The sequence below is a fragment of the Rosa chinensis genome, chromosome 1 (assembly GCF_002994745.2).
Source record: "Rosa chinensis cultivar Old Blush chromosome 1, RchiOBHm-V2, whole genome shotgun sequence".
Taxonomy (NCBI): Eukaryota; Viridiplantae; Streptophyta; class Magnoliopsida; order Rosales; family Rosaceae; genus Rosa; species Rosa chinensis.
Window position 1 is genome coordinate 28,182,523 of NC_037088.1, and position 14,982 is coordinate 28,197,504.

The window sequence follows — 14,982 nt, forward strand, 5'->3', positions numbered from 1 at the left end:
CTCTTTCTATAGTACTCTTTGTTCATGCCCTATATATTAGCTGTGTTCATTTCATTCCCCCCCCCCCCTGATAAGTCTCCTCGACTCTAAACTTGCCAATCTGATCAAAAACAAGCCCAAAACACTGGGTTGGAGCCCACTGTCCAGGTAGTTTACTAGAAATCTCTTAACTTAATCTATGGAAAGGACTGGTATCTATGTAGACCATCCCCAAACAGTTCCGCTTCTTTGGCTTTGCATCATCTTCTTGTACAACAGATAGTAAACTTTTTGAGCTACATTGTATTGCTGTAAGTTCGGAGTGCTACTCTCGAGGCCCAAAGACACCTTCTTAGTTCTTAGTTGTAATTACAGATGTATATACGTGTTTCCCAACTAATGCAACTTATCAATATGTCAACAACTTTAGAAATCAGTCTTAGGAGTGCAGACCTGTTCACATCCTAATACAGGATTGCAATATAACTTGAATCCTAATCGAAACTGTAGATCTTTGATGATGTTATGATTTATTCAATTCGCCAAACCATCCAAAATAAAATCATCACACATAACACAAGATCTGTTGACGCAATAAAACCCTCCAAAGAGGTAAACAACTGCGGGCTCTGTGCTAGTGAACGATTACTATATGAATAGAAAGTACATAAAGATCTTACATAACTCATCTACTAGAACCAATCTAGTGGGTAGTGGTGTCTTCTCGTCTTTGCTACTTTCAGATCAGCGAACTTGTTCTCCTTTGTCAATCTTGACATGGCACAACTCTCACCTTGGTTGTCAATCACCTCAAGGCACAAATCATGCATGAACTACCAACACACATGAAGCATAAAACCAGAAAATTTTTTGACAGAAAAAGCTTGGGATTTGATAATCCTTCAAGAGCTAAACAAGCTAGGAACAACTCATGAAGAATTCTCAACAACAATATTGGCTCAATACTTTATGAGGATGAAAGATCAGAAAGCTCTTTACAAAATGTAGTAGATATATATATGTTTTATGTTCTGATGTCCAAACCCTAACAACGTGAAAAACACACACACACACACACACGCACACACACACACACACACACATATATATATATATGAATGAACTAGGGTCTCCTAGGGTTTCTACTATGGAAAGGCTTTTCAAAAGAGCTTTTTATCCATGGATTTAAATCAGACGTTTGAAAGGAAAAGCCCATAAACCAATTTAAGAAAGTTTGAATGCTTTGGATAAAATAACCTTCCAAAAATTCGCATATCAGTACATTAAAATTGAAAAGATTTTTGCATCCTACAATAGGATTTAAAGACAAGTTCAGTCCTAACCACTTGACAAGCATACACATGTATGCAACACATACCTGATTGATGAGAGTTGTACATGAAGCTTGAAGCATTCCATTCTTTCAAGAATCCAAGAGTAGAAAGCTATTACAAGAAACAAGACTCTTGGTTGTTGCGCTAACATTAGTCATGATGGGGATGATAATATTGATGAAATATGAGCAAGGGGAGGATAGAAAGATTAGAATGTGTTTCTTTAATTTGTAACTTTCTATATAGTATTTCTATATGTATCTATAGGTTCTCATTATGACTTGAGTCAATTGAGTTGCTAATGTATTTCATATATTACTTTGTAACCTTCTATACAGTATTTCTATTTGTATCTGCTTAAAACTTTGTGAACTACTTTATGCTTTTCAAATGTTGTTGTCATCAGGCTGGTGGTAGTGTAAGTTCGAATGGACAACTACAGGGTTGCCTTGAAGTCTCTAGGGCCTTTGGAGATAGCCATTTCAAAGAGCTAGCTAGGTTTTAATGTCTCTTCTTTTGGATGCCTTTGCCATGTAGCTAGTTGTAAAACTTAATCATAATGTTTTGGTTGGCATTGTTAAAAGCATGAGTTAATTAAAGATTAAACATTTTTGCCTTGAGTTTTGCAATGCATATTTGCCTCTTTTGGTTATGTCTCTTTTGTGTATTGAATATTAATCATGTCCATGTTCACTTGGAGTTATGCTGGTGTTCATTAGGTTCCCAATCCTATCATTCACTATCTTATAGAGTGTGCCAACCTATATGATTTTATGGTGTCCTTTATGTATTATGACTTTATACTCTTGACAACTTGGAGTGTTGTCAGGGGCTTTGATGTTGCTCGAGTGAGGATTGTATTCCAGCATAAACTTGTCTGTTTTCATGATTTGAGATTTCCTACTTTCCATTTGAGTTGGTACTTTCATTCGTTCTTGTTCATTTGTATTACTGTTGCATGTTCAAAGCTTCGTATGATTTGTTGCTTTCCTTTCTTTTTTCTTTGGTTCCAGTTTTATGTTCTGGTCAGTTTACATTTGGAGCTAAAATATTTGATGCACATTATACCATAAATATTCTTATTATGATAGTATGTGTTTGTCTCAGTAAAATGTTTGCTTAACTAATGTGTGCTCTTATGACCTTTTAGGAAAGCTTCTATGGGAACCAAAGAGTAGCCTCTTAAATGAAGAAGAAGATGAATTGTAATTAAAAGTGAAAAGTTATTCAAACCATACAGTAAGTACATGTTCAAAAAATTGTGCCAAATAGCTCTGTTCTTTGGTTTTTGATACATTCTTGTAACTTGTGTTTAAGCCGTCTAATTGTTTGCATGCAAATTGTTTGTGTTCTTTAGATAGAATTTCATCTTTCTATGCAGGTAGATATCTTGGTGAATATGGGTAGAGGTCATGAAGGGCAGAGCCATTTGTTGTTTGGTATATGATCCTTATAGGCAGAGATCTCTTCTTCTGAACTGACAAGTACAATGGAAAAGCTTTCGAGGAACAAGGAGCAGATTGAGGTTCAAATTGCTACCATCCATACTGTATATAATTATGGTGATTATTGGCGATGGATGATGATATGCCTAAGGATAAAGATGAGGAAGCAGATTATCTGTAATAGGAGTTGTTGTTTTTCTAGGTCACAATTTTATTATTTTGCACTTGGTAGTATCTTTTAGTGAACGTGTTTATGCTATTGTCTATTTAGTAAATTGATGCTGGATACAATTTAATCAATGCTACATTTTTTATTTTATTTTTAACGCAGGGCCCGTCAGTCAATTGAAGTAAAGTAGGAAACATTACAAGAGATGACTCACCCGGACTCCGGGCAATGACAGAAAGAGTCATGAATGAAAAATCTAAGACAAACCTAGACTAATCAAACATAATGAATCCATGAGATGAAGCTCTTTCTGTAGAAACAAAGTTCGACACTACTAGGATGGTCCCCGACCAAAGACAAGAGACCATCCCAATTTATTCATGTTCCCTTCGACGTCCCCTATTCTAGGGCACCCATGGGAGTGCATTCCTCAGCCTCAGAACCTTTGCCAGAAGACATGTGAACCTCCCCACCAAGGGTTGGTGTTCCTGCAGCCAAACCCGAGCTGCCTTCACCAAAGTAAGGATATTCCACTACCTTAAAACTCCTCTTCCTTCGAGGTTTTGGATCCTCATAAATTAGCTTCTTAGGTTTCAGACCAACGGGTTTCGGATTATTCTTGCGCCCAGGAGGACGACCTAACTTAACCTTCTTTGCCGGGGAAACTAAGATAACCCCATTCTTGCTCTTCAGGGCCAATTCAGGTTCAAACCCAAGATCAATGGCCTCCACCTGAGGGACCTCCTCAATTGTCTTCTTACGTTTAGTGTATTGCATGAGGGCCGCATAGACTGTTCTCTTCTTCCCACTGAGAAATGGTCAGGACAACTGCAGCAGCTTGCATGAGTGCACTAGCCCCCTGCACCGGAGATGGGATTTTGGCCAGTTGAGCCGCTATAGCCGACGCCGAGAAACCCTGGAGTAAACCTGAGGTCGACTTGGCCACGGAAGTAAATAGATTAGGTGTTGTGGACTGAGCCAAAACCTCCGCAAGACTCGGAGCAGCAGACCCAACCAAGCTAGGGTTAGGGTTAGCACCAACAGAGACCTGCAGTGCTTCTGGAGGACCAGCACAACCCGACCGCTGGTGTTTCATCATACCACAGACCCGACAGAACCCGACGAGTCTCTCATAGCGGAACCTTATCGTCGCATATGCCCCAAAGGTGAAATCAAAAGTGGATGGAGGGAAAACCTGTTTCACCAAAGACAACAGAGTGTGACGGATTCGAACCCATGCCGCCGTACCCTTCTGAATACCAGCCTTATCCAGATGCACGATCTCCCCTAAGGTAGCTCCAATGAGTGCCACAGCTCCCTCAGTAACTAGGGCCGGCGGTAGACCCATAATCTCCACCCACACTGGAAAAGAAGAGATAGGCACTTGCGCTGGATCTTTCAAACCATCAAACTCAGCCATAGCCAGCGCCCACTTTCCAAAAAACCACGGCCCTCCCTCGACCATCCTCTGATGATCCTCTGGGTTTGAAAACTGAAAAACAAACCGATCCTTTACTGCGCGTGCAGAGAGACGATTTCCAAGCCCCCATAAGGAGGTCATAGTCCCCAAAAAAGCCTTGGGATCAGCCTGACGCTTGGCCATGACGGAGAGGAGTCTCCCCACCGCGAAGTGATGAGAAGACACAGCAGCAGCACCAGCCGGACCAAAAGATGTCCGACCATCTTCGGAGATCGCCAAAGTTGCTGCCAGACGAGCGGTAACGTGATCAACTATGGTGGAAGAGAGGAGGATGCCGAGAGAAGAAGATGCGAAGAAGCCCTAGCCAGAAACCCTAGCAGAGCAAAAACCCTAGCACTGTAAAACTCTTTCTATTTTTTTTTCTTGGAATAAAAGTGAATGTTTCAATTTGACTGTCAGTTTATTTCAATTAGGTTAATGTTTCAAGTTAATATAATATTAAAAAAATGGGCTTTGAATTCAATTTTCACTCCCAAACAAGCTTCCGGGCATTTAGGATTTCCCAGTAATTGTGAAAGATTTTAGGAGACAAAATATAGGTGTACATAGGTGGCAAATATTATTTTATCGCCCTTATGATTGGGTGACAAAATTTACTTGTCGTCACTAATAAGAATCTGTCACACATTATTAGAGACGAAATGAAATTAGAGACAAAATAATTTTGTCACCTATACCAATGGGTGACAAATTTGTTTGAATGGGAGACAAAGCTGGTTTGTCACTAAAGGGGTTTTCCCTTGTAGTATTACTAGTCATTGTTATTTCTATATAAGGATTTCTATTTTTTCTTGAAGAAATGTTTGAGTGCGTTAAAAGATCAAAGTCCTACGTCTTGAACAATTCAATGTCTCCTACATGGAATGGGTTAAAAAGTCAAAGTATTTGTCGAACAAAATTATGATATTTCAACTTTGCCTTTGTTCTTTATAATTTTCATGGCTGTGACAGTGGCGGTTTGATAGCTGTTGTTGGCTTGGTGCTCTCTACTTGTAAGCTCAAAAAGGATTGGAAAGGCTCACTTTTTCAGTTGTGAAATGAGAGAGAGAGAGAGAGAGAGAGAGAGAGAGAGATGCAAAAATGAAACGATGGGAGGCAAAGGCTTTGAGTGAATGGAGAAGAAAAGTTGGAAGAAAAAATAGAAAAGTGAGGAACATGTTGTGTTGCATCAGACTTACGAGTTTTCAAATAATTTTGGACGACTTTATCATGCACAGATTTACTAGATTATTTTAACACTAGAAAGTGTGCCCGCGCTTTGCTGCGGGAATTTATGTCATTGTTTAACAAATTAATCGCATTTACAAATGATAATGTGATTGATTTTATAAGATTACACAGTGGAATCTTTATGTTCAGTAATGAAGAAAAAATTTGCTCAAGAAAAAATTGAATACCAATTGTTTTCATGTACACACAAATTTTAATTTTAACTTATTGATTCTGGTGGAGAAATCCGTGTAACATGGTCTAACATGTTTAGCTATATGATTAAAACATGTTACACGAATTTCTCTCACCAGAATCAATAAGTTGAAATCAAAATTTGTGTGTACATTTTACTAAAACAATGAGTGAAAGAAGATAATGAGAAGTGTGTGATGGATGTCGGCTTCAAGATAGCGAGCTGATGAAAAACCGCTTTGAGATTTCCTTCTTGTTTAAACCAGTAACTGCAAGGTAGAATAGTTGATCCTCAAATTTGACAATTCATATTTAAGAAATTTTCTTGAATGTAGTTGATGTTTTTTTGCAATGTAGTTGAAGGAAAGACTACAAAAGAGTAGTAATCTTTGAATTCCTTTTTGTATTCATAGATTTAAAAGATAAAAGCAATGGCGAAAATGGTATGTCCCAGTTTTTAATTTGAATGTCATCTCTGGAGAACTTTTCTTTGGAAAATGTTGTGACTCTTGTCTTAAACCTGTAACAGCAAAGTAAGCACATAACAGTAGATTTGACGTATACATCAATTTCAATGGTTAACGTGATCAATACTATCACTCACATAAATGTATATGTCTTACTCAGAGGTCCAAAATATGAGAGCTTGTTTCGATTACAGTAATGGATACATCATGTTTAACAAAAGGGTATAACTTGGCTTCATCCTCAAGTATAGAGTCATGGAGTTCTTTACAAGACTCCATACTTGTTGGACAGCTACGAACAACTATAAAATGCAGAATTCGAAGAATCACATCAATCAAACTACTTGATCAATCATGAAAATAAATTCAAGATTCGATCAATCACCAAGAAATTGAATTAGTTTACCTTAGTATTGGACTGCTGAGGTTGATGATTTCGTTGAAAGGTTCATGTTCCCCTCTTCTTCTTTTCTTCCTTCTTCTTCTGTTTTCTTCTTCCAGATATAAAGAATAATAGATTTATTGGTATTGATAGAATTCAAAGATGTAGCTAAGAAATTTGATTCCATGCATACTATAGGAATTACCTGCGAGGATGAGTGATGTGAGCCTTGGAATGCAAAGGATTTGTTTGTGATTTGAAGTATCAGAGAAGTTAGGAAATCAGACATGATGGTGATGTGATGGTAGTGTCAAAAAGTTAGTATGATTCTAGTTAAGATGATTATGGGGATTGCATTAGAGACAGAGAAATTAGCTTGATGGATTTCTCACCAGATTCAATAACTTCAAATCAAACAAACTTTCCTTTCTTTGTGGACATGAGTTCAGGCCCTGCAAGGTAAAATAGCTGATGATCAAATTTCAGAATTGATATCACTTTACATGATTTAACTTCTAAGTATCTCGCATCTAACTATGTGTATCATTGCTGCTGTTACATGTACATACTTGTCCTAAATGGATACTTCATCTTTAATATTCAGAACTGATGTAGGATGCTCCTTGAAGCAGTCTAGAAATGAAAAAAAAAACAAAACAAAAAAATGAGGTTGAAATCTGAATGAAGAGTAGAGAAGAACTGAAATACTGAATAACAACTATAATCAGAAACACACCTTTCCACAAATCGAATGCTATTCTGGTGGGGTAAGATGGGCCTCTTTAATCACAGCAGTTGGCCTACATAAATTAACTTTTAAACCTTAGTAAGATGAAATCTCTTGAAATAAAATCACTTTACTATAAAGATGTAACTTACTCAATACATGAAGACATTAAAAATTTATCAAACAGAGCTGTGAGAGCGTGTTTTTGGAGGTTGAGTTGCACTTATATCCTAGATAGCAAAGGAGTTTATTCTTGAACTGGAGACCATTCTATCTGTAAGATGAGAAATAATACTTTAAATTAGTTATGCTTCTCATTAATAAAAGAAGATTAAAAAAATTCAATTATAGGCAAAGAGACTGACCTCCTATCAGTATTAGGTGGATGTGGACTGAAAGATTTGATAGTTCCGGTGTGCTTCATTAGAATTGCAGATTTTCATTACATTTTTGCTTCATTCATGTGTGGGGTTCTGTTGGAGGTGAAAAATTCCGTAGAGGAGTTTGACCCAACAATTAATGCGGACTGGAGCGGAAGCTGACTTGGGAACAATCGAGAAGCTTCCCTCAAGCGTTGACCTGGAGCTTGACCGTCGGCTCAAGGAGAAAGGGGGGGGGGGGGGGGGGGTACCTACAGAAAACCCTCTGATGCCTAAGTTAGTACGTTTCTTAATTGTGGAGTAGAGATAATTGGAATTCGATGGATTACCTGGACGTCGAGCCTCCTTTATATAGGCGATGACTTACTTCGGGAACAAGCCTCCATTATTTCTGCTTTGACGGTTGCATTTATTTACACACTTATAATGGTAATTATTGCTGCACTAATAACAGTTAATCATTGCATACTTACGACCGTTATTCATTGCGTATTTATGATAGTCATTCATTACACACTTATAATCATAATCATTGTGCGTAGTTATTGTCGTAATAATCGCCGCATTCATGACTGAAATTTAACGCCATACTAACTACGAAGTTAATCACCTTAATTGCAGGCCCAACAGAATTTGTCCACTCCCACAGGTTTTGATGAACATAGAAGCAAAAACTTTTAGGCAATTTAGTTTTATCAGTAACTAAAGATGCGAGATTAGGATTCATTTCCTTTAACCATTGAATTAGATAATAACATGAAACGAAAATAGGATGTCATTAAGCATTTTTCATCAGGCCTGTAAAGTATTCATACAATTTTTGAAATTGAAACTGATAGATGACTAATGGGAAAAATAAACTGCAGCAAACAACAACCTGAAAGCCGAGAAGACCATTTGGCATTTTATTGATTCTGACCTCATTAGCTTCCTCTTGAGCGTTTACAAACACAGTCAGATCATGATCACTGTAAATATGTAATTAGTGCCTTGTTAGTTCAAGAAACTTTGTATGTTAAACATCGGAGGTAATCATTTTTATTTATTGAGGATTGTTTTGCAGAACAAACTAAAGAAGATGATCAGAGTACAAAGTCAAAGTAAAATCCAAAGCATAGAAAGCTTTAAATGATAATTAATTAGAAGAAACGGTAAAAGAAAGACAGAACTCTTAACCTTGGTCTTGTTCCTCCAAACTCAATAATTAATTAGCTAAAGCTTGATTCTAACTATTTGCAATAGCAATGGTGTTCACCTGGTCAGTTGCTGACCAAATAATCTATGCTCAATAACCCTTAGATTTTACATCCAAGGGTGGAAAACAAAACACTTCAACTTAATAATAATTCTCTCTGCCATTGGATTTACATGCAAGGGTGGCTGAGCATTATTTTTTTGGTCAATAACTGACCAGGTGAACATTTTGGTTTGCAATAGTACTCAGCCTTCAAGAAGAATTTATGTAAATGATTTGACTTGCTAGCATTGACCTGCAAAAATGATAATTTTAACACAAAAAACCAATTGTGCTAAGCATCCACTGACTTCACTCAATCAAAAAGAAAATTTAAATATTGTGGAAGAGAAAACTAAAGGCAGATAGCTATGCTTCTTAAAATAGAATTAGACTGACCAATATTACTCTCCTAAACCATAAACATGAAATGAAAAATAAAACTGCTGCAAGTTTCAAGGAAGTTATTCTAATTAAATGATCTGCAGCTGCCAATATATCTTATGGTAACAAAAATGTGTTAAATTTTTGAAGCAAGGGATAACCTCTATTTACCAAATTATAACCAATAAATAAAAGTAAAAACAACACAGGGACTGTACTGATATGCAAAATGTGTCTGGATTTGCACTGTTTGGCGGTATATCATCTTCTACTTTGAACTTTATTTGGCTCGGCTATGAACAGTAACAGCTTATGAACAGTTCACCAACGTTTTATATATAGTAAATTTGACTCTCTGTATAGGAGTAATTTAACATTGATCCTTAAGCTATTTCTTAAGAGCATCTCCAACAATGGAGTCAAGAGCCAAAGTCATTTGCAAAATTTGACTCCCAAGTGTCATTACTATTCATTCATATCTTGCATCTCCAACAATCTTTAGTCAAAAGCCAAAGTCATTTCATAATTAATAATCATTTTGTGGTGTGTGGTTTTATTTTATTCTTTGTGTGTTTATGCTTTTGTAATGCAGTGTTTTTTTTTTTGTTATGAATAAAAGTGAGATTAAACAAGCTTTTGTTTTTATTTGTTAATAATAAAATAAAGCAACAATTTTATTTCATAATTTTATTTGTTAATCAAGGTTTTTTTGGTTTAAAACACAATTACTTTATTATTAACCATTGATTTTAATCCATGCCATTTTTTCCACCGTCATATTAGAAAGAGAAAATATTTCAAACAGTACCTGAACTAAGACCGACTCCTAACTTCAGTACCTGACTATGCAAAACTATCACTTTGGTACCTCAAGTTTGAAGCTCAACCCAAGAATGGTACACGCCGTCCATCACAGCGTTAAGTCTTTGCTACGTGGCAAACCATGAGGGCCCTCAAAATATGCCACGTGGTTAGCTAGTTAATGCCGTGATGGACGGCGTGTACCATTCTTGGGTCGAACTTCAAACTTGAGGTACCAAAGTGATAGTTTTGCATAGTCGGGTACTGAAGTTAAGAATGAGCCTTAGTTCGGGTACTGTTTGTAACATTTTCTCTATTAGAAATTAGTAAGTATATATTTACTTTTTTATTTTTAGAAAGAATTAATCTGGGCCTTTCATTTTAAATAGAATTATTGAACACTGAATCTAGGTCGTTGGTTTTATGACCATGGGGACCATGACGTCCACTTAATGCCATGTGCAGCTAGGGCCCACGTCTCCTCCATCTGAAGCCAAAATGGCTTTCATTCTTCATTCTTTAGTCATTTTGGCTAAAGTTTTGACTCATAAGTCAAAATGAGTAAACATGAGGACTGGTTGGAGATGCTCACCACAAAAACCAAAGCCAAAATGGCTTATGACTCCACCCGTTGGAGATGCCCTAATATTGCTCCTACAGTACTTTATTACTTTTTCCTTATATCTAAACCGAATTGAACTGCATCCTTAACTTCGCAATGGATGTAACAGATTTATATTTTTTTTTGTTTCTATTTTATAGCAAGTAGTTATTCAAAATACTACCCCTTGAAAGACCTCTTTTGGAGAAAATAGTTGGCAGAGCACATGCTATCTTTTGAATCTTGATCATATTTGATAAATGTATTTGATACAATTTCAATGATCTCTTTAATAATTAGAAATATAATCCAACGTACAGTCTACTAGAATTACAAATATAATCCAACTAGAAGCTAATTAAATTAGACTAAATTATATATTTCAACTACATAAGACATCAATTTTTTTTTAAATTAATAAATATTTATTTTATCGATATAATAACAACCCTGCTAAAATGATAATTTTCTATAATCACAATATTAAATGAATTTGTTCTTGACAATTTCCTTAAGAAAAAGAAAAAGAAGGGAGAAATATCACTCTGGTCATCCAACTTTTAAAAAATTCATTTTGGTCATCGAACTATATTACCGTATATCACTTTGGTCATTCCGTCAGTTTTCTCCGTTTTCTCTGTTAACTCCAAGGTTCTAAAAAACGCTAGGCGCTAGTCCGGCGGTGACCCAGGGACTAGCGCCTAGGGGCCTAGGCGGGGACTAGGCGGTTTTTTTTTTTAATTTTTAAATTATTTTAATGACATATAATAATATAAATGACAATATTTAAAGTCTAAAAATTAATTATAAATATAAAAATAGTCAAAATATAGAATAAATTAGGGTTTATGACCGCCTAGGCTCCACCTAGAACCGCCTAGCCCGCCTAGTCCCCGCCTAGCACCGCCTAGTCCCCACCTAGCACCACCGCCTAGCCCGCCTAGTCCCTGCCTAGCCCGCCTAGTAGCCCAGCGCCTAAGGGAAACGCCTAGGCCAAAATCGGAGCGGTTCCTTGCCACCTAGCGCCTAGGCGCTACCTAGGCCGTTTTTTAGAACATTGGTTAACTCCAGGGATATTTTGGAGATGAAATGTTTTACCCGCCATTTTTATAACTTAATCCAATTTTCCCCGCCTAAACATAAAACTTCATCTAATTTTTCCAACTTTTCCCTCCTTTTATTCATGCATTCATCATCAGTAATCAAAGCATACAACAGAGGAAAATAATCGAGTCAGAGAATGATTCAAACTGAAGGAATATAAGAGGAAGAAAAATATTGACTTAATAAATCGAGGAATTATAAAAGGAGGGAAAAGTTGGCAAAATTGGATGAAGTTTTATGTTTAGGTGGGAAAAGTTGGATTAAGTTATAAAAATGGCGAGTAAACCTTTAAATCTCCAAAATACCCTTGGAGTTAACAGAGAAAACATACGGAATGACCAAAGTGATATGCGATGATATAGTTCGATGACCAAAATGAAGTTTTTAAAAGTTGGATGACCAAAGTGTCGAGCGAGCCATAGTTCGATAACCAAAGTGATATTTCTGCCTAAAAAGAAAGCAAGGAATTAGCTATAGTACGTTTAACCCTTTTTTTTTTTATAAAAAAAAGAAGGTTTTTTTTTTTTTGAAGAATAGATCATTTCATTACTTATCTATTGCCAGAAAGCACGTACATCAAATGTTGTCTTATACCAAAATCATAAATGGCACAAGCTACCAAGCAAAAGATAGGGACCCTTACTGTTAACACATATGCTCCATTATTGAGCCTAAAACAAAAAAAACAAATCCTCACTACTAACCTCCCTTTGAACGGTAACCTAGTCACCTAGAGACCTCAATTGGTGTACAACTAGAGGAACTAAGATGAAAGTAGTAGAAGACTATACATCTAGTATTAGGCAAGAAGATCAGGGAAGCTTAAAGCTTCCCTTTGCCCTTGTCTTTAGGGCTAGAAACAATACCAGCAGCTGTAGATTCAGAAGAGAACAAGAATATGTCTCCAGCCCGTTCTTGAACCCGAAATCCTTTGTCCACCATCCAAGCCAGCTTGTGGGTAAGAGATTTTCCAATCAGGAAGGATTGGGAGGACTTGCAAACAGGACCACCACTGATCTTCCCTAAGTCAGGAGTGCTGCCACCCTCAGTGAGCGCAAGGGAAGGAGTGAAGCTTGTGGTGATAGCATCAATGGAGTCCATTGGATGGAGAGAAGTCAAGAAGAGAATGAATGAAAAAAGCTAGCTAGGAGGTGGAAGCTACGGCGCCGTTGAGAAGCTAGGTTGAGAGAATAACTCTCCTAGGGTTTTTTTTATTTTTTCCGTAGAAGCGTTACCATTAAAAAAAAAAAACTCTCCTAGGAGTTTTTTGTTTTTCCTGTAAAAACGTTACAATTAAAAAAAAATCTCCTAGAGTTTTTTGTTTTTACCGTAGAAGAATTACAATTATAAAAAATAAAAAATATAGGAGAGTTTTTTATTGTTTCCATAGAAGCATTACAATTAAATAAAAAGTAATTATATAATTATATATACACATTCTTGATTTATTAACAAACAGCCCCATAAATTTCTTTGGCAAAATAGCCAAATTACCCATTGACTTTTCCTATGGCTGCCGATTTACCCCCTGACATTTCAATTTTGATTATCTACACCCTCACTTTTCTAATTGTTGCCAATTTACACCTTATTGTTATTTTTTGGACTTTCCATCCAATTTTCCGTTAACTTGGTTAGCACGTGAGGGGCTTTTTCGTCTTTTCAACTATCATAAAAATAAATAAATAAACAAACCAACACATCGTTAAAGAAATAAAAAATAATAATTGCCCTTTGTCTCTTCTTCCTTGTCCATCTCTTCTTCTTCTTCACTTCCTTTATTTCAAGGTTGGTTGTTAGCTTTCAACCGATCGCTTCATTAATATTTGCTAGTCACATCAAATGATTGGATGATCATATCACTGAAGGAGAAATTAACCATCTTTGATCATTTAGGTTTCTGGTTTTCTTTTTCTTTGAAGGCCAGACTGGATTAATATTTCAAACATTCATATGAGAATTTGATATTCCATGTTTTCAATTGGAGGGGTTTGTATTGTGTATAAGATTGAGGAGCCATCGAACAAACTAAAATATTTATATGTATGGAATATGAAAATTAAAATTACAGCAAGCATGTGAAGGTCATCTTGATTGATCCAAGTTGGGATTGTGTTATATTGATCTCGATAAAAGGAACATAGAGGAAGAGGTCATGCTGAGAAGAAGATAATTGAGAGATAAACAGAGAAGAAGAGGAGAGGATGAGGGAAAAAAAAAACAGTTGTGGGAGACGAATAGCAGTATTTTTTTTTTTTTTAACAAAGTAATTTTGTATTTTTTTTCTTGATTTATAATATATGAGGGTAATATTAGAACATTAGACGCAAAAAATTTAACAGTTGGCCGGGGTGTACTAAGATTTTTGTTCGGTACAAATAGCAACAGTTTTTTTTTTTTTTGGTGATAATTGCATAGACGAAAAGACCCATCATGTGCTAACTAAGTTAACGGAGAAATTGGATGGAAAATCTAAAATTTGACTGTAGGGTGTAAATTGGCAACATTTAGAAAAGTGAGGGTGTAAATAATCAAAATAGAAATGTCAGGGGGTAAATCAGCAGTCATGAGAAAAGTTAGGGGGTAATTTGACTATTTTGCCAATTTCTTTTGTTAATTTTTTCTTTCCTACCCTTCCTTGTTCTCATCTCTCTCTCCAACTGCACTGGTTGTCAACTCTATCTCTCTCTCTCCCCAACTGCCCTCGTTGTCAACTCTCTACCTCTCTCTTTGCTTTGTGATTGCGTCTCTTTATCCAAAACAAAATTCTTAAAGGCCAACGACCCTTTTCATCGTAGACTTGAACATGAAATTATTTTTCTGCTCTAAGAGATTTGAATATGGAATTATGTCCTTTGACTCTGTTTAACAGTTGTGGGGGTGGTCAATTAATTTGACCATGCAATCAAGTCAATTAAAGAAAAGTAATGGCAGCAGTAAGTGCGACAGTTAATGTAGCCATAAATGCGACATTTAGTGTGGCAATCATGGCCGCCAATAAGTGGTGGTCATTACAGGTGTGAAGACCGCCTTAATGGTGGCTTGCCACTTAAGTCACTGCAAACTTGATGTGCGAGTTTGCTTGTAGCCC

The 14,982-nt window shown here is 36.4% G+C and overlaps 1 long non-coding RNA gene across 3 annotated transcripts; it reads right to left on the reverse strand.

Moving 5' to 3' along the window:
• Positions 1-6,188: 6,188 nt before the first annotated feature.
• Positions 6,189-7,868, reverse strand: LOC112182563. 3 transcript variants are annotated; one of them, XR_005804459.1, is made up of 5 exons: positions 7,753-7,868; positions 7,540-7,661; positions 7,397-7,460; positions 6,435-7,293; positions 6,189-6,331 (listed from the first exon to the last, which is right to left on the reverse strand). It is a non-coding gene; the product is annotated as an uncharacterized LOC112182563 (long non-coding RNA). The 3 variants fall into 3 exon arrangements; XR_005804460.1 differs by having other exon boundaries at positions 6,416-7,293; XR_005804458.1 differs by lacking the exon at positions 6,189-6,331 and having other exon boundaries at positions 6,365-7,293.
• Positions 7,869-14,982: the final 7,114 nt, after the last annotated feature.